Here is an 18748-nt window from a genome sequence, read left to right as displayed (position 1 = left end):
CCTTTTTCTTTGTTTTCAGCTATGTTGGAATTTTCAGGGCCTGCTCTGGTAGGATAGCTTCGCTCTCTTGATGACATATTTCCCAGGCTGTTACTGATTATGTTCCTATGCTGGTGTGTAGACACCTGCATTTGAGGTGAGTATAAGTCTATGTGCTGATTTCAGTGGTTTGTCTTGTTTTGATGGGAGTTTTCTTCCTGAGTTTCTTTTTAGTCTCTGGATTTTCAGAGAATCTGTTGGCTGAGTGTTGCATTTTTTACCCATCTGCTTGCCAGGTGTGTTCAAGGATCAATGTTTGCTTGTGTTGGAGACTGGGCTAAGAGGAGGTCAGTTAAAGATGATCTTAGCAATGCAAAGGAGGTATAGACAGGTGAGATATGAAGCTGCCTCTGGTATTCTAGTCCAGTGCTAGGATCCACTGTGAAAATTGGATCTGGGGTAACAGATAGCTACAGTGGTAGGTCTTTGAGCAGACTTCTTGGTTTTCTGGCAATTAGGATATGTGCTTAGCAGGTGTGCCAGCCCATAGCACTTGGTTCAGACATAGATAAGGATATAAAAGAAGGGCAGGTGGGGATCGTTTGTAGTATCTGCAAGAGGTGTGGAAAGGAACAAAGAAACTTCCTCCAGTATTCTGTTCTACGGTTAAAAGCAACTGTGAGAATAGGGTCTGGGATATCAGATAGTGTAGTAGGTCTTTTGAAAACTTACTTAGTCTCCTGGCGGGCATGGCCTGTTGGTTGAGAAGGGGTTCTCTGCCTGTAGTTGAGGACTCAGACACAGATGAGTCTGGAAGAAAAGAGCAAATGGTGATGGTCTGTGATATCTACAGGAGAAATGGAAGGGGAGAGGAAACTGCTCACTAGAGTAAACCTTGTGTATTGGGTCTTAAGTAACACAGAATGGGGAAGGTCTTGAGGCATTCTGCCCAGTCCCATACCCAACATCTTAATACTAAGGTATCAGGTTCCCAGTGTTCATTTATTTAATTCTATGCTTATTTAGGCTTTTTTTTAAAAAAAAAGATTTATTTATTTTATACATAATGAGTACATCATTGCTTTCATCAGACACACCAGAAAAGGGCATCAGATCCCATTACAGATGGTTGTGAGCCGCCATGTGGCTGCTGGGAATTGAACTCAGGACCTCTGGAAGAGCAATCAGTACTCTTAACCACTGAGCCACCTCCAGCCCTAGGTTTTTGTTTTTATTAATCTGTTGAAGACTTTTTGTTTATTGGATAAAAAAATTGTATCTGGACTGGCTAGGTCACTTAGCAAATATTCTTTTTGGGTTTAACCTGAGCTCAGATACCAATACTCAACCCAAATTGGGAGGCTCATAACTACCTGCTACTGTAGATCCAGGGGATTTGATGCCCTCCTCTCTGGTGTCTCACATGTACTCACATGGAAAAAGATCTCTTTCACACAGACACACATATGCTTAAAAAGTGGAATAGATTTGCTTTCAAAATGCTTCTGAGTTATAGATCAGTTAGTGCAAGAAAAGCTATTTAGGTGTATAATACAAATATACACTTTCTTTAAAGCTTTGCTTTGTTGCATTTGGTTTGCATAGACTTATATCCAATCATCACTCATTCAAAACAAATCTTTCTAAGTGTTCCTAGTAGACATCCTTTTCTTTATCATAAGAGAATGAGATAATTTTACTTCTCCAAATCATTTACTCTAATATTGAATCATTTGTATACTTTATGCAAATCGATACAATTGGAATAGCCCTCCACCCACAATCCATTTTTTTTTATTACTAGGAAAGAAGTAAACCAGAATGCATGGTGTGTGCTCTTGCCAGTGATTTCTTTGATTTTGGTTTTGATTATAATCCTGTAATTCTTATAACAACTGTATTATATTTATGTCTGTCATTGTATCTTCTTTTAACAGTGACACCATGTATGTTGTGTGATTTTATTAATTACACTCTTATTATATTGCTGTTTCTATGAAAATTGTAGACCTTCACCTATTTTTCGTCTTCTGAAAATTTACCATATTATATTATGAGTTCCTTGAGATTTTGTTTGTTTGGGGACTTTAAGTTGTCTCTTTTTGGTGCTAATGAGTTGCCTCTCCGCATTTCTCAGCAAATCTGTGTTTTTCACTTGTTCTAGTCATCAATGTTAGCCTTTTTCTACTTAAGTGATTGATATGGTTAATCCATTGGTTCTGGGTTTTTAAAACTTTTGCTACATTATTGCCTCTGTGCTAATTAGCTTCAATTCTCAATATTTCAAAAATTCTAGTCATCTGAGGGAGCCTCAGTTGAGGGAGGGCTGCCATCAGAATGGCTGGTTGTAATATCTGAGAGATTGTGTTGATTGATGTGGGAAATTTTTTCCACTGCGGATGACAATATCTCTAAGCAAGTAGGCCTGCACTGGCTAAGAATGATAGCTGAGCATGAGATAGTGACCAAACAAGAGTGCAAGCCTGAAAACAATGTTTATTCATTCTGTTTGTTTGTTTGTTTTCGAGACAGGGTTTTTCTGTGTAGCCGTGGCTATCCTAGGAACTCACTCTGTAGACCAGGCTGGCCTCGAACTCAGAAATCTGCCTGCTTTTGCCTCCCAAGCATTGGGAATAAAGGCATGTACCACCACTGTCCAGCTATCCATTCTTTTTGTCTTCATTTTCTACCTTGAGTTTCTATCCTAAGCTCCCAAAATGATAGACTGTTATCTGACAGAACTATTCTAAAAACCCATTGATAACCTGAGATGCTTTTGGTTAGAAGATTTAATCACAACAGCAGAGAAGCAAGTTAGGACAAAAAAAGTGGTGGTGGGGGCACAAAAAGTGATTTTTTTGCTGCTAGACAGAACCTGGAAGTATTCTTTCTCTTTTGGAAGAATGTCCAAAGTATCAAGAATCGAGATGGCAAAGAGCATAGAGAGCTTTACACCTTTTACGACCTGTAAGATGGGAGTCTTGAAAGTAATGCAGACATTGAAAGTTGAAGTTGTAGGATGTCTGTGAAAATAGACTTCATGATAAATTTCTAGATATTTTGTGACAAAATGTTTCTTATTATGTCCATACCCTGGGAAATTGAGTAAAGCAGAATTAAAAAATAATGGACTGATTTCTTAGATGTAATATTAAATCTGTTTAATGGTTATTATTAGCGACTCATTCAGGACTACAGTGAAAAGAAGCAACAAGGGCAGAAACAAATACAATGACTGTGAATTGTTAAGATAAACAGCACTAGGTAGTTTCATATGACAGTTTGAAATGGCCTAAAAGGTGTCCTAAGAGTAATACTGTCCCCTGCTAACCTTTAAAATAGTAGAATGAGTAAGCAAAGGGAATCCTAGTCCCAGATAGGAACTTCATATAAAACCTAATGCAACTGTGGTACTAGTGTGGTATATTCCATCCCAATTTAGAAGCAGACTTTTGCAAGATTATTATCCATGTTGTACTGGTTCCAGTAACAAGAAAGATGTAAAATTCAAAGTCTTGTAGAATTCAAAGTTTTTTCTCTGTGGTATTTGTTTAGCATTGTTCTAGCCATCTATATTTGTCAGAGTCAGAACCTCATGGTTTTTTTTTTTTAAACAAACCAAACCAAACCAACCAACAAACAAAACCCCTGTGAATTCCTTGCATGAAGCTATGTGTATGAAGGCTGAGTTGCATTTGAGAACACAATATGTGGAGATACATAAGCTATGAGAGATCTACTATGGAGAGATGGATATAGGAAATGGATTTACCCCAACTGATAGAACTATATGAGAGGTTGCAGGGATATGGCCATCTAAACCCTTTAACTGAAGCCCCATGTGTCTGAGACACAGCTACAGGACTTGGTATTTGGGCTCCTGCCTTGATCCAATCTTCCCTCACTATGTACATATTTCTCTTTATTGAAATGGGAAAGGGTATTCTATGCCATTGTATCCTGGAAAGATATAACTACTTTTCTGATTTTACAAGTTGTGGCAGTGGGGAGATTATTGTTGAGTGTCAGAAGGGACTTTGGACATTTGAACAGTGTACAGGCTGTTGCAGACTATTAGGACCATTGAAGTTAAACTAAATGCATTTTCATCTGGGATGACCTTGAGCCTAGAGTAGCCAGAGGCAGAATGTAGTTGGTTGAATCAAGAAGCTCCTGCATAGGAGGATTTCTTTGAGCTTTTGTCTCTCTTTTGTGTCTTTCTTTAGGGACCTCATAGAAACTTTTCTAGGGGGCAAGGGAGATGGCTCAGCAGTTAAGAGCACTGACTGCTCTTCCAAAGGTTCTGGTTTCAAATCCCAGCAACCACATGGTGGCTCACAGCCATCTGTAATGAAATCTTATGCCCTCTTCTGGTGTGTCTGAAAATAGCTACAGTGTACCTACATGTAATAAATAAATAAATCTTTAAAAGAAAAAAAACTTTTCTAGGAGACTTTTTACATTTCTTATTGGGAATGGGATTGGGGTAGCTGTATCCTCAACCCATTTCCTGTTTTTTGGAGGGGTTTGTGTGTGTGTGTGTGTGTGTGTGTGTGTGTGTCTACTGTGTTGTGACTCTATCCCTTAATCACATCAGATACACTAAAAGCAATTGATATTAAGTGCTAAAGCTATTTTGTTGTCCTGATGTTTCTACATTTTTAGTTTTGTTGTTTTTGTTTTTGTTTTTGAAGATGAAGTCTCTGTGTGTAGCCATGCTTGTCCTCTAAGTAAGTTTGTATATGAGAAAGCCAGTAACTTACAGATTCTCCTGACTCTGTCTCCAGAATGCTGGGATTAGATGTGAGTGCCAAGTCCTGCATGGGCTTCAAAGGACAGTGGGGCATGGTGTCCAACCCTGTAGCCAAGCCAACAGAACTTGGGACTCTTATGAGTTTGACAGTTGCTATTTTTAAGGTTTGTTTGTAATGTGTTTGTGTGTGTGTGTGTGTGTGTGAGTTGAGATTGTATCAATGTTATTCACCAAAAATGTTAATTATTGTGAATTTCAGGACAGCCCTTAAGGCTAGGGGAAAGAACTCTGAAATTACGAGTTCAAAAATATATAATTTCTCAACTGTGTAAAATAAAAGGATGCAATATGAATTGACTAAGAACTTAACAGATATAGTAGAACAAAGGCAGCTTTGCTATGAACCAGCATGTCAGAAAATAACAGAAGAGAGAATAAGATTTAGGGTGTGGTAATTTCAGAACGCAATCCCATCCAACTAAACTTATTTTTGTATTTATGAGATTGGCAGATCTCTGAATTCATTTGCAATGCTAAGAAAAAAGAATGTACTTGTTCTCTTTTTCTAAAAATCTGGACGCTGTGGTCAGGGGTTGCTGATTCATTGAATAATCAAAGGGGAACCTGGGGTGGACAATTGTATTGAAATGTAAATAAAAGACAAGGCTTTGGTTTGCAAGAGCTGAGCAGTCCGGTGATCTTCAGAAAGCTGTCTTTAGCCAGACATGGGCTGTCAGTTTGCATCCATGTTTTGGTTTCAATTTCTTTTTTTCTGCTGCTCCCAATACCCTTTCCCCAAAATTACTCTCTAAGCCAAGGCTGGTTCTTAGCTTGTTGGCCAACATGCCTGGCTTTTTTTCCCCTTATATTACTGGCTCATGGGCCTATAGTGTACGATTTTTCACATGTTAAGCATGTGTTGCTGTGCTGACCTTCATCTACATCTTGGATTTTGAAATTTGACAGAAAGCCTATTCTGTTCTCAGGCTGGCACATAATCATGTCATAAATACTACCTGAGCCTTCTGTCTCATTGGACTGTTGTGTGTTCCATTCATCTTGTCTGTTGTGTTTGTTAAGAAATATTTTAATGAATAAGAGTATTTTGCCTGTATTCATGAATATGTGTGCCTGATTGGCTCTCAAAATAGTCATAGAACATGACTGCTGAATCCCTGAAGTTGGGATAATGGATAGTTGTGAGACCACATGTAAGTACTGGCAGTTGAGCTCAATTATTAGCAAACCAGTAAGACCTCTTCTCTACTGAGCCATCTCTCCTGATCTATGTTGCTTATTTAGGATTAACATTTACATTGGTAATATTTTCATATGTGCACTTGTAATTGTTTAAACATGCATTTCCTTTTAGTAAGATATTATTAATGTCATAATATAAAATGGGTCACTTCAAGTTTCTGGAAGATGAATAGCAAACTAGAGTAAATGTATAATTCTCAGGAACAACCTTTAACTTTTTTTCTATCTTTTTAATTCATTTGATTGAGTTTGGCAGGGGAATTAGGGTCTTACTATATTCTTCTGGTTGTCCTGGAACATATTCTTCTGGTTGTCCTGGAACTCATTGCATCCACCAGGCTGGTATCTAACTCAGTGAGATAACATCTGCCTCTACCTCCCGAATTCTGGGATTAAAGGCATGAGTCAATACACCCAACTTGCCTATCATTTTTCCCTAGTTAGTAATTGTTCATATCATACCATTTCTCTATGTGCTCAATATTGTTCTCTCTCTCTCTCTCTCTCTCTCTCTCTCTCTCTCTCAACATTTCTTTCTATTCCAATGGCACAGAAATGACAGGAGTGAACCTTATTATTCAGTTTCCTTCTGAAATAACTTTATTATTACATTAGTACTTCCATGTCAAAAAAATCAGTGAGGAAGACCCAGAATTATACAAATATATTGACAGTGAGGCATACATTTAAAGTGATCTTGGCATGATGCTTTGTATTGTATACCTATATGGGATATTTTAGAATGCAGTGACCTATGACGATGTGTGTGTGAACTTCACTCCAGAAGAATGGACTTTACTAGATCCTTCACAGAAGAGTCTCTACAGAGATGTGATGCTGGAGACCTACAGCAATCTCACTGCTATAGGTAAGACAGTGAATTTCCTTTCACCTTTTAAAATAAAAGGACAATTGTTTCATTGGTATTGATGCTGTTCTGTGATTTTAATCAAGAATGACGAATAATGAGGTAAATGAATCAAGTATGGTTCTAAGGTTCATGGGAGACACTAACTTAAATTTTGCCCAATTTCCAATAATCTGTTATAAATTTTCTGTTACTATATTTTTAGGCTACAGTTGGGAAGATGACAATATCAAAGACTATTTTCAAAGTTCTAGAAGACATGGAAGGTAATTTTCATGTGCAAGTTGGTTTGAATATGCCTTTGAAGCAATTTTAATGTTCCTTTGAATTTTGAAGAACAGCAACAATGTAAAAAAGCACTGCTCTAAGCATATCAATGATTATTAAATTCTCACAAAACCATGTACCTCAATTTGAGGTATCTGATTTGTATTTTCAGTGCATTGTTGTAAGAAGGATATAATCAATGCCTTAATCAATACTAGCATTTGTGTCATAGCCCCGTTAGATTATGCTATAGAAATGGTAATCAGTTTAATCCCATACCAATTTGATATTGCAAAAATGTATACACATTGAATAGTTGATAAGTATATGTGGAAAGCCTTCTTTTTTTTAAATTTTTTTTTAACTTTTTTGAGACAGAGTTTCTCTGTGTAGCCCTGGCTGTCCTGAAACTCACTCTGTAGACCAGGCTGGCCTTGAACTCAGAAATCCACCTGCCTCTGCCTCCCAAGTGCTGGGGTTAAGGGCATGTGCCAGTACTGCCCAGCTGTGGAAATCCTTCTAATAGGTAAATAGCCCATAGTAAAGCTGGTGCTACTTATATACTTGTAGTGACATTGCTAACTTTAAGTGAGAAGGGGATAGTTTATGAGAGTCAAGAATGTTGTTTTGGAGAAATCTTAATCCCTTACCTCATATCTATGAGGTAGACAGTGTCAACCTTTGTTAAATGCAATGTGGAACCCTTTCATTTTTTAATTTTTTATTCTTTTAATATTTATATGTAACAATTAATGCAAGTCATTTGAGTATAGGGATATTGAAAGAAGCAGTGTACTCCTCTCTCTCTCTTAGTACAATTAGAAGATATGCAGTAGTCCCTACATTGAGTAGAGTTTCTTAATGTGATACAAGTTTACAATTATTTGGTTTTCCAATATCATAGGGTTCCTCCACAAACTCACATTGCAGAAAATCCCTACAGTACCAGGAATGTGGAAATTCTTCTGTTTGTCCATGTTCACATTGTAAATGCAGTATACAAATGTAGTATATCTGTACTAAAGGGAAATTTATGAATGCAATTAGTGTGGCAAAGCTCTGAGCTTTTATAATTCTACTCAGTAGTTGAAAATTTCATCTAGTTAATGGATGCTATGAATGTGAGCTATGTAAAAAATACTCTTAGCAACACAGGTATATTCAAAGGTACAAAAAATATAGGGGAATACCATGCATGTAAAGAAAATGATAAGTTCTCAAGACCTGATTTCTCTTTACCATTAGACAAAATTGTAAAATTCATTCATACAAATAGAAAGACCCATCAGTGTAATGAATGCAGTAAACCTTTTACATGTGACAATTGTCTTTGCAGGCATGAAAGAAGTCACAGTAAAGAGAAACCCTATACATGTAATCAATGTGGTAAAGTATTTGCATATCACAGTAGTGTCCAAATACATAATAGAACACTTACTATAAAGAAGCCGTATGAATGTAATCAGTGTCAATTCCAAGTACATAAAAGAACACATACTGGAGAGAAACCCCCTGAATGTAATCCATGTGATAAAGCCTTTCTACGTTCTGGTCATCTCCAAATACATAAAAGAACACACACTGGAGAAAAACTTTATGAATGTAAACTATGTAGTAAAACCTTTGCAAGTCATGCAAGTCTCCGAAGACATAATAGAACACACACTGGAGAGAAACCCTATGAATGTAAGCAATGTGGTAAAGTCTTTGCACGTCCTGATATTCTACAAACACATAAAAGAACACATAATGGAGAGAAATGTGGGTGTAAAGAATGTGATAAAGTCTTTGTAATTAAGAGCAGTCTCCTAGAACATAAAAGAACACATACTGGTAAGAAACTCTATGAATGTAGCCAATGTGGTACAGCCTTTGCATGTTTCAAGAATCTGCAAATACATAAAAGAACACACACTGGAGAAAAACTTTATGAATGTAAACTATGTAGTAAAACCTTTACAAATCATGCAAGTCTCCAAAGACATAATAGAACACACACTGGAGAGAAACCCTATGAATGTAAGCAATGTGGTAAAGTCTTTGCACGTCCTGATATTCTACAAACACATAAAAGAACACATAATGGAGAGAAATGTGGGTGTAAAGAATGTGATAAAGTCTTTGTAATTAAGAGCAGTCTCCTAGAACATAAAAGAACACATACTGGTAAGAAACTCTATGAATGTAGCCAATGTGGTACAGCCTTTGCATGTTTCAAGAATCTCCAAATACATAAAAGAACACATACTGGAGAGAATCCCTATGTATGTTTTCAATGTGGTAAAACCTTTCCATATCACAGTCGTCTCCAAATACATAAAAAAACACATACTGGAGAAAAACCTTATGAATGTAAGGTATGTAGTAAACGCTTTGCAAGGCCTGATGTTCTCCAAAGACATAATAGAACACACACTGGTGAGAAACCCTATGAATGTAAGCAATGTGGTAAAGTCTTTGCACGTCATGATATTCTACAAATACATAAAAGAACACATAGTGGAAAGTAACCCTATGGATATAAGCAATGCAAATAGACTTTGTAAGTCAGAACCATTTTCTAGAACATAAAAGAGCACATAGTAGAGAAACCCTATGGATGTAATCATGTGGTAAAGACTTTCTAAGTCAGAGTTGTCTCCTGGAACATTCAAAAATTTATACCGGAGAGAAAACCTATGAATGTAATGAATGTGGGAAAACCTTTGCATGCCATTATCATCCTTGGATACATGAAAGAATTCTTACTAGAAATAAACCCTATGAGTGTATTTAATATGATGAAACTTTTTCACATTTATAATACACTCTTAATCATTATGAAAATTTCATACTGGAGGGAAATTGTATGAATAAAAGTAATGTTGTAGGGCTTTTGTGTTAATCGAATCCACTGGGATTCAACTCTACTCAGATACTAGGTCAATGGAAATGAGAAGAATTCATTTTAATCAATCTATTGCTGACTAATTAGGGCCATGGATCTCACTCAGGAGAAGAACTGAAACACAAATGCTTCCCCCCCCAAAAAAAACAGAATCTTACAAATGTTTTAAGCATGAAAATCGGAAATACCTATGCCAAGTTATATCTACATTTTTCTACCAATCTGGATTCAGGAATAGGGGGCTTCCCTTATATAGCTGATCTATGTCAACTGATGCAGATTATAGATATTACAGTCTGTGCAATCATATCCATTAGTTTTTGTGTATTTTGGAGCCATCATTATGTTTTGAGAAACAAAGATGTATAACATAAGCTGTGGTTTTGAAGAGTCATATGTTTCGCTGAACAGAAGGTTACAAAGAGCTTTATGATTCTGGAACAAAAGATAAAAAGTGGAAGGTGATCTGCTTTTGAAAAATACCCATTTCCCCTAGAACCTGGGAAGAAGAACTTAGTTTTACCCTGTGATGAAATGGAGCCTGATAACAAAAAGTCAATACTTAGGACAAGTTTCTTTTGCTTCTTTCTAATGTTTGCATATTACATTCATCTGCAATGACATAAAAGGATACATATTGGAGTAAAACTTTACAGACATAATCAATTGCATGAACCATTTTCACATACTTTTACCTACTATTACATAAAAGAAAACACACCGGAGTGAAACTTATGAAAGTAAGCAATGTGGTAAAGCATTTTCACAACACAGTCATCATCTCCTAATATGTACAAGACTTCACACAGAGCTGCTGTTGAGCAGGAGCAACATAGGAGTGCTGCAGGCTTGCTGCCATGATGGAGTACTGGGCTCTACCTGCCTCAAGGAGAAGGAAACAGACTGCAGCCAGTGGTCACAACTAAAGCAAATGGCACAATCCACCAGGCCCATTTGACCCTCCACTACCTGAATTAGATACTGAATACCAAAAAGAGGAGTGTCTGAGTGATGCATTTGAGGAACTTCAGAACTTTGGACAACCCAATCTCTCTAGAAGAGACACCTTTTGAAAGGCTTGGAGAACACATGCTGGATCCCCTGACAGAGTTCTTTGACATCCTTAGAGATAAGCCCTATCATGGAGGATTATTATGTCTCCTTTGGGGGTGTTGTTTTCACCATTAATCTGGTTGAGGATCTAGAGACCTTCATGATCAAGAAGCAGACCCCCAAACAAGCAAATATGGCTATTTTCTCTCACTAGTGACCCCAAGTGCTAGGACTGTACAGAGAAGACTGGGTGTACTCCCATGAAAGTGTATCTATGTATAAGCTGCTGGCTAAGGAGCTCACTGAAGCTTAGACATGAAATTGGACTTGTCTTCATTGGCCTATTCTGGAAAAGGCACTGGACTACCTGCCAGATTCTAACACATTAAAATATATCAGGTGAACACTGAGTCTCCTTTTGTAGCTGATTTTCCTGTTTCCCATGCCTTCTACTGATGACAGTTACACTGTGTGTGACAGCGCAGTAAAAAAAAAATGTGTGTTACCTTCCTGGTACTGCTCCCCCAAAAAATACACACTGGAGAGGAACCATAGGGATGTAACCAATGTGTTAAATACTGTGTATTTCATTGTGGTCTCTAAATACATAAAATAACACATAGTGGTTACAAATTCTACAAATGTAATCAATGCGATAAAGCCTTTTCACAACACAGGTATTATGAATACATAGCAGAACACATACTGAAGATGTGTGACTACTGAGAAGCAATGTGGGAAAGCCCTCTGCATGTAGCCATAGTCATTGAAAGTTTGAGAAAAAGCCATGCAGAGAAACATCATGACTGTAGTCAGTATGGTAAAATTTTGCATTCCTTTGTATCTTTATACAAGAGTAAAAGCTTTAGTGTGTAATCAATCTATTAAAGACTTTGTATATCACAATAGTCTTTGAGGACCTGATAGATCTCATACTGAATGGAATCTAACTAATAAAGGGTCTGGTAATATCTTTAGTCAATACACATACTTTCAGTTATACAATATTATTCTGGGGAAAACTCTGACAAGTGTCAACAATTTATTCAAGCATGATGATGTCCCTTCTTTTGTTTATACTTGAAAACCCCATATCGGAAAAAAAAGCCCTAAGAATTTAAATAATAAGGTAATCCTTTTAGATTTCACAATTTTCTTTGACTACATAAATTCATCTAGGTATAAAGCTTTTATCTTTGGATTAGTGCCTTCTTCTTTTGCTGCTGTAAAATAAAACATCTAAGGCAACTTATAAAGTAGTTTAATTTGGCTTATGTTTCCAGAGGGAAATGGGATTAGGATAACAATGGCAATGCAACAAGTATCACATGGCAGCTAAAACAGGAAATTCTGAGCTCATATCAGCAAGCTGACGTATGAACCAGAGAGTGGGAGCTAGAAATGATGTGTTGGTGTAAACTCATAAGCCCACTCCCAGTGACATTTTTACCAGTAGCGCAGTATTTCTTAAATCTTTCTCAATGAAACTACAAACTGAGAATGACAGATTTCTCTAACTTGAAGCCTGCTTGCTTGTTATCTATTACACGAGCCAATACATGACAAAGAAAAACTCTGTAGGTAAGCTTTTAGATACCTTAACATGTGAGTTGTTACTGTAATGAATCCTTATAAAAGAAAAACATCATGTGGTATCAGTGTGTCTCTGTATATGTGCATTCTGGTTCCCATGAATATTAGAACCATTGTTCTTCTTATAGTAGGAGTTAAAGCACTTTGTCAAAAAGCTTACCTTGGTCCTTGAGACGAATTTATCTTAACTGCTCAGCCATGTTTCTGGTCCTGTAAATATTTTAAAGACTATATATCATCTTGATGGCAGGAAGTGGGAATGACCTCATGGAACAGAAAAACCCTATTCATGTGACCAAATTAGCCTTTAGACATCATAGTTGTCTTCAGTTTCTTTCTTTCTTTTTTTTCTTTCTTTTTTTCTTTCTTTCTTTCTTTCTTTCTTTCTTTCTTTCTTTCTTTCTTTCTTTCTTTCTTTCTTTCTTTTTTCTTTTCTTTTTTTTTGTTTTTTTTTTTTTTTGGTTTTTTGTGTTTTTGGTTTTTTGGTTTTTCGAGACAGGGTTTCTCTGTGTGATCTGGGTGTCCTGGAACTCACTCTGTAGACCAGGCTGGCCTCAAACTCAGAAATCTCTGTCTCCCAAGTGCTGGGATTACAGGAGTGTGCCACCACGACTGGCAACTTGTTTTCAGTTTCAAGGAAAAAAACTCTTTTATCACTTCTTATCATAGCTATGAAGGAAGTAAATCACTTACCATAGTCATTCAAGCGTAATGGAGGAAATCAATTTTTGTCCAATTATGCATGCCTAAGAAAGGGACAGCTTGAAATGATTCGCACCACAGGAACAGTGGCAGCAGGGTGTTGGTCGCCAGAAGTGTTGACAGTTGCTGTTGACCTAGGGCTTATTTGTATAATGATGTACATAATTTACTTTGTGTTTCTCATTTTGTAAATATTTTCCCTCCCAAGGTTATTTGATATTTTTCTTTTTTGTTTTGTTTTGTTTTGTTTGGATTTCGTTTTTTTTTTTTTTTTTTTTGAGTCAGGGTTTCTCTGTATAGCTGTCCTGGAACTCACTCTGTAGAACAGGCTGGCCTCGAACTCAGAAATCTGCCTGCCTCTGTCTCCCAGAGTGCTGGGATTACAGGTGTGTACCACTATTGCCCAGCGATATTTTTCTTCTTGCCGAAGTTATTGACTCCATGATACTTAGAAACAGACCGAGTCCAGTAGTCAAGAGTGAGACTCTGTTCCTCAGCAAAAATTCTAAATGCTGTGACCTTCAGGACAACCCTTAAGGTTGTAGGAAAGAGCCCTGAAAACATGAGTTCAAAATATATAACTTTATAACTATGGAAAATATACAGATGCAATGTGAATTGTGTGTGGGACTTCATAGACCTAAAAAAACAATGGTAGCTGCAATAAAATATGAGCTTTTCAGAAAGATACAGAAGTAAGGAGATTCCTGAGTTCAAGGTCAGCCTGGGACAGAGTGAGGTTAGGCACAGGTTTGGTGGGAATGGTAATTTCAGGATGGGATCTGACACAGGTAGTTAATTGTCTCTGCTTTCAAAGTTAGGCAGATGTCTGAATTCAGTTGCTATGTTAAAAAATGTACTTGATGTCATATATGAGAATTAAAGGATAAGGCTATAAAATGGTGATTTGTAAGATGATCAAAAGGGAATCTGGGGTGGACTATGGAGTTTATATGAAAATAAAAGACTGTGGTTTGGTTTGCAAGAGCTGAGTTGTCTGGTGATCTTTACAAAGCTCTCAAATAGAACACATGGCTGTCAGCTTCTACTCATGATTGACTTTCAATTTGATGTCCAGCCTTCTAAGGGGACTATCTAGAAATGCTAAATAATATAATAGCAAATAACAAAGGCAAAATAGATACTAGACACCAATAAGTTGTCCTCTACCTGTCACATATATACCATGGCACAGGTGTATATACACAAACACAGCTCAAATATTTTTAAGTGGATAAGATTAACAAAGCAAAGTAATAACCTAATTAGTGAGGATAAATGAATTGATTTGCCACTTTTAAGTTATTATTGTAGGGTTTTTGTTTTTGTTTGTTTTGGGTTTTTTTTTTTTTGTTGTTGTTGTTGTTTTTGTTTTTCAAGACAGGGTTTCTGTGTGTAGCCCTGGCAATTCTGGAACTCACTCTGTAGACTGGGCTGGCCTCAAAATCAGAAATCTGCCTGCCTCTGCCTCCCAAGTGGTAGGATTAAAGTCATGTGCCACCACTGCCCGGCAACTGTGAATGTTATTTTATCTTTTCATTCTCCAATTCAAAAGATAGGTCATTTAAAAAATAACTCTTAACTGGCCTTAGTGGTGTGTTCCTATAGTCCCATCATGTGAGAAACAGCATGGGCTATGTAGAAATATCCTGTTTCAAAAGGATTCCATAAATGAAGAGTATATCTTAATTTATGAAAACTTTTCTAATTTAATCTGAATGAATCTGACTGGATCAAAAGTAACCTTTTGTTATCTACTTAGACACATAAGAGAAGTGTATTAACAATAGTAAGAAGCAGCACGGAGAGTCCATTTACAGAGGCTCATAAAACGATTGAATCCTTCAACAAATAGCAGGGACTTCATCATCTTCAAGTGATAGAAGACAAAATATCACCCTTATCCCTCCCACCACCCATTAGTTACTGCAAGACTAGGCATATCTTTCCCTGTGGCCAAAAATGGCAGCCCAGTTAGGAGAACTGGATCCACAGGCAGGCAACAAATTCATGGACAGATCCTGCTCTAGTTGTTGGGGGAACCCATAGGAAGACCAAGGTAAACCTGGGGGAAGGGGATGGCAAGGTCACCTTTTTGATTTATCATCCAGTTTCTGAGAGCCCCCAATGGTCTAGGTTAGTTGTATCTTTTGGTCTTATGGAGTTTCTATTTTCTCTGAGACCTTCAATTTGTTTCTGTAACTCTTCCACGAGACTCCCTCAGATAAACCTACTGTTTGTTTGTGGAACTCTGCTTCTGTTTTATCCAACTGTTGGGTGGAGCCTCTTAGAGGACAGTCATACTAAGATGCTGTCAGCAAACATAACAGAGTGTCATTAATAGCATCACTGTGTCTTAGGTTTCATGCTATGAAGTGAAGTAATGACCAGGGCTTCTCTTCTAAAGGACAACATTTACCTGAGGCTTGCTTACAGGTTTAGAGTTTCAGTCCATTATCTTCTGCATGGCAGTGTCCAGTCAGGAATGGCACAGGAGGAGCTGAGAGTTCAACCTCTTGTTCAGAAGGAAGATAGAAGACTGATTCCAGAAAGCTAAGAAGAAGGTCTCAAAGCCCACCCTACAGTGACACACATCCTCCAAGGCCACACCTACCTCAACATGGCCACACCCAGTCCATCAAGACAATAGTACCTGAAAGTGACACAACCTAGGCCAAGAATTTTCAAACAACCACACTCTACTTCCTGGCTCCTATATGCTTATTGAAATACATGAGTCTGTGTGGGCCATACCTAGCCAAAGCATGATGAAAAATACATTTAGTTCAACTTCAAATGTCCCATAGTCTATAAAATTCCAAAGTTCAAAGTCTCATAAAATTCATGCGATCTCTAAACTGTAATCCCTTAAGAAATCAAAACCAAAAAGCAGATCACATATCTCCAACATCATGCATGCTATACATGACTATTCTAAAAGGTCATGGTGAAGAAATAATGAACTAAATCAAGACAGAAAGCCATCTGGGCTAACTCCCAACTCCACATCTTCATGTCTGATATCAAAACCCTCTTCAGATATCTAACTCAGTCCATCCTTCTTGACTGCTGTTTGTAGATCTGACATTAAGCAGCAAAAAACTTTGTTCTCTTTGGCTGCTTCCACTCCCTGTTAGCAGCTTTCCGTGGCAGGTCTCCCACATTTCTGACATCTCAAATACCTTGTGGTATCCAAAGCAACTTCAATATTACAGCTTCTGGTTCCAGTGTCTGAGATATACACATGATCTGGGCTCATCGAAAGAGCTTGGATCACTTCTCCAGCTCCATCCTCTATAGACTAGAGTCTTGTGGAATAAACTCTATTGCTGCTGCTGTTCTTGGTGATCATCAACCTATGGTACTGGCATCTCCAAAACATGGAGTCTTCTGTTACAGCTAGTCCTTACCAGTAAACTCATAGGCTGTGTTCACAGTACCAACCCTCAACTTCTTTGCATGACCAATTCAGTCCTGGGCCATCAACTGCAACTGAGGCTGCACCTTCGCCATTTGCCTTCCCTGGCCCCTCTCAGTGAGAAGCCTCAGCTGCTCTCCATGACCCTTTCATACCTTTAAAACTAGTACCACCTGGGTTATTCTAAAATATTACCAAGCTGAAGCTTGAGTTTCAACCTTGGCTACCTCTGGAACACAGCTTCTTTTTACTCTCAGCAAACACTTCCCAGAAGTCTTTACCTGAGTGATGCTGGTCTCTTCTCAATCACCACTAACTTATTAGCTCCAGCTAACCAGGATGAAATGTCCCAGTAGTCACTTCTATTCTTGAAGCTATGGCCAAAGCTGCCAAGTTCAGCGGCTTGATGGGACTAGAACATAGCCCTTCTTGTTATTACCAATTTTGTTTTCCAGCTCTTTCAATGCCCAAGCTTGGCTCTCTTGAAACTGCTCTGTATATTGACTTTGAACTCAGAGATCTGCATGGCTCTGTCTCCTGTAATGCTGGGATTAAGTCATGTACTTAATACCTGGATTTACGGTTTCCTTCACTTAGAAACTCCTCTGTTCAAGGCTCACTTTGAGCTTAGAAATCTGCTTGTCTTTGCCTCCTAGGATTACATTGTAGAGGATTTTGGCTTTTTTTGTTTGCTTGGTTTTGTTTTGTTTTTGACTATAATAATGAGTTAAATTTCAGTGGAAATTTTTTTGATGAGCATGGACCCCAGTAAATCCATGACATTTAATATTGTATATAGTGAGCATAGTAAACATTGTTAGCCACTTACCAAAGAAATTTCTCCAGCTGATTATTTAAGTTTTTTTTTGTTTGTTCATTCACAATTTGTCTTCTATCTAGTTGTTTAAAACATGGCTATAAACTTTCTACTGTTTGACCACTATGTCTATCTCATCAGTGAATGCAGTTTATTAGTTTTTAAAGTCTGACACCATGATGGTATGTTCAATATTTTCTTTGACGTTTGTATTATTGGAGCAATCTCATAATAAATGCTGAATTGATGGAATTATCATTTAATAGTGCATAGAAGCCAGTTGCCATATCCTCAATAAAGGTTAACAACTGCTATCACCTCACACCAATTATCGACTGACACAGGCTTCTCAGTAAGGGGAGAGGCCTAGAGATTACCTACTCCATCTATACCCAGGTTTTGGTTTACTTGATCTCTGTAGCTCTCCTGTAGTTATCATAGCTGCTGTGATCTCACAGGTACAAATAGCCATATCAATACAAGAGCATATCACAGCACTCTCTCCTGTCTTCTGGCTCTTACATTCTTCCTGCTTCTTATCCGCTAATGTCCCACTAAGCCTGGGGTGGTGTCAATATATATGTCCTATTTATGGCTCAGTCCTTCTCAGTCCTTTTAAAAGTTATTTATTTCTTCATTTCCTGCTGCCACTGCAAAAAAGCTTCTCTGAACAAGGTTGAGAGCAGCCCACTTCTATAGATATGAACAAAATATATTTAGAAGGAAATTTAACATCTAGACCTAGGTAAAAACAATTGTAGATTGTCTATGACCTCTGGAGGTATGGATATCACACTAGGATTATAGTACTTGGTGTGAAATTCCCTTCTATGATAGAGGACTCAACCTCAATCAGAAGGTTGTCGCTTAAGCCATGTATTGGTTTACTTATATTAAGGTTCGATAAAATGATACCAAAACCAACTTAGGGATTTGTAAGGCTTTTTTTTTTTTTTTAATCTTACAAGTTATAGTTCATCAATGACGGAAGCCAAAGCAGGGACTCAAAACAGGAACCTAGAGGCAGGAACTGAAAAAAATATAATAGAGAAATGTTTTTTGCTGGCTTGCTTTCCACAACTTGCTCAGTTGACTTTTTATACAACCCAAGACCACCTGTCCAGAGATAGTATGGCCCACAGTAGTTGGGC

The sequence above is a fragment of the Apodemus sylvaticus genome, chromosome 19 (genome assembly GCF_947179515.1).
Source record: "Apodemus sylvaticus chromosome 19, mApoSyl1.1, whole genome shotgun sequence".
Classification (NCBI taxonomy): domain Eukaryota; kingdom Metazoa; phylum Chordata; class Mammalia; order Rodentia; family Muridae; genus Apodemus; species Apodemus sylvaticus.
Note: the sequence above shows the minus strand (reverse complement) of the source record.